This window comes from Xyrauchen texanus, chromosome 35 (genome assembly GCF_025860055.1).
Source record: "Xyrauchen texanus isolate HMW12.3.18 chromosome 35, RBS_HiC_50CHRs, whole genome shotgun sequence".
Taxonomy (NCBI): domain Eukaryota; kingdom Metazoa; phylum Chordata; class Actinopteri; order Cypriniformes; family Catostomidae; genus Xyrauchen; species Xyrauchen texanus.
The window spans coordinates 39,193,211-39,195,710 of record NC_068310.1 but is presented as its reverse complement, the minus strand read 5'-3'; the positions used below and the strand labels follow the sequence as shown (position 1 = coordinate 39,195,710).

General features: G+C 42.0%; 1 protein-coding gene across 1 annotated transcript in view; it reads left to right on the top strand.

Annotated features, from left to right (window-relative positions):
- Positions 1 to 2,500, top strand: part of LOC127628926 (synaptic vesicle glycoprotein 2C-like) — a 40,313-nt gene that overhangs the window by 3,425 nt on the left and 34,388 nt on the right. The gene's annotated exons all lie outside the window — the stretch shown is intronic.

Genomic DNA, 2,500 nt, shown 5'->3' with positions numbered 1-2,500 from the left:
GTGCTGCAACCTTCTGTGAATGTGTTCCTCTCATTCCCCCCTTCCGTGCTCATAGTGGGGGTCAATGCAGGAAACGGTGTCGCATTGATTACATCAGCCCTCTGATGATGTCATAGTTACGTTGGGAACAGCCTTTATTTGGTCTAAGAGGAAATGATGTCATGGTCGGGCGATTGTCTTTGGTCTGTGTTATGACAGAACACTGCCGCAGCGGATCAGACGGGTCGCATTGAGGGAAAGTTCAGTTTTAATTGATATCTTGTGCTGTTGATAGTCAGTATTTAATCGTAAGTTAATTAGCGTGCACACTGCGTAGGGTGTGTCGTGTGTGTATGAGACAGAAAGTAGCTGTTCTCCCTCTGTGAATAATGACGGGTTCTGTGACAGCACCAGCCGTCCGTGAAAGCCCAACTGTTAGCAAATTATTTGTTTTGCTTCGGCTGAATACAGACAGACGAGGGACTTGCTGAATTCTCAAGGATGAGGCCTTATGTGCAAAAACAACTGGAAGCCCGTCTTGAAGTATTATTTAAAAAAAAAAAAAAATCTTTCGATTTTCTCCCCAATGTGTAACGCCCAATTCCCAATGCACTCTAAGTCCTTGTGGTGGCGTAGTGACTCGCCTCAATCTGGGTGTTGGAGTGTCTGAGACCGTCAATCCGCTCATCTTGTCACGTGGCTTGTTGAGCGCGTTACCGTGGAGACATAGTGCGTGTGGAGGCTTCACGCTATTCTCCGCGGCATTCACACACAACTCACCACGCACCCCACAGAGAGCGAGAACCACATTATAGCGACCACGAGGAGGCTACCCCATGTGACTCTACCCTCCCTAGCAACCGGGCCAATTTGGTTGCTAAGGAGACCTTGCTGGAGTCACTCAGCACGCCCTGGATACGAACTCATGACTCCAAAGGAGTAGGTTTACATTGTAGGTTCATTAGAACTGACTCATTAGAGTCATTTGTTTAGGAATCGGACTACACTGGTCACGCTATGTTTTACATTGTAGGTTCATTAGAACTGACTCATTAGAGTCATTTGTTCAGGAATCGGACTACACTGGTCACGCTATGTTTTACATTGTAGGTTCATTAGAACTGACTCATTAGAGTCATTTGTTCAAGAATCGGACTACACTGGTCACGCTATGTTTTACATTGTAGGTTCATTAGAACTGACTCATTACAGTCATTTGTTCAGGAATCGGACTACACTGGTCACGCTATGTTTTACATTGTAGGTTCATTAGAACTGACTCATTAGAGTAATTTGTTTAGGAATCGGACTACACTGGTCACGCTATGTTTTACCTTGTAGGTTCATTAGAACTGACTCATTAGAGTCATTTGTTCAAGAATCGGACTACACTGGTCACGCTATGTTTTACCTTGTAGGTTCATTAGAACTGACTCATTAGAGTCATTTGTTCAAGAATCGGACTACACTGGTCACGCTATGTTTTACCTTGTAGGTTCATTAGAACTGACTCATTAGAGTAATTTGTTTAGGAATCGGACTACACTGGTCACGCTATGTTTTACCTTGTAGGTTCATTAGAACTGACTCATTAGAGTCATTTGTTCAAGAATCGGACTACACTGGTCACGCTATGTTTTACCTTGTAGGTTCATTAGAACTGACTCATTAGAGTCATTTGTTCAAGAATCGGACTACACTGGTCACGCTATGTTTTACATTGTAGGTTCATTAGAACTGACTCATTAGAGTAATTTGTTTAGGAATCGGACTACACTGGTCACGCTATGTTTTACCTTGTAGGTTCATTAGAACTGACTCATTAAAGTCATTTGTTCAAGAATCGGACTACACTGGTCACGCTATGTTTTACCTTGTAGGTTCATTAGAACTGACTCATTAGAGTCATTTGTTCAAGAATCGGACTACACTGGTCACGCTATGTTTTACCTTGTAGGTTCATTAGAACTGACTCATTAGAGTCATTTGTTCAAGAATCGGACTACACTGGTCACGCTATGTTTTACATTGTAGGTTCATTAGAACTGACTCATTAGAGTCATTTGTTTAGGAATCGGACTACACTGGTCACGCTATGTTTTACATTGTAGGTTCAATAGAACTGACTCATTAGAGTCATTTGTTTAGGAATCGGACTACACTGGTCACGCTATGTTTTACATTGTAGGTTCATTAGAACTGACTCATTAGAGTCATTTGTTCAGGAATCGGACTACACTGGTCACGCTATGTTTTACATTGTAGGTTCATTAGAACTGACTCATTAGAGTCATTTGTTCAGGAATCGGACTACACTGGTCACGCTATGTTTTACATTGTAGGTTCATTAGAACTGACTCATTAGAGTCATTTGTTCAGGAATCGGACTACACTGGTCACGCTATGTTTTACATTGTAGGTTCATTAGAACTGACTCATTAGAGTAATTTGTTCAGGAATCGGACTACACTGGTCACGCTATGTTTTACATTGTAGGTTCATTAGAACTGACTCATTAGAG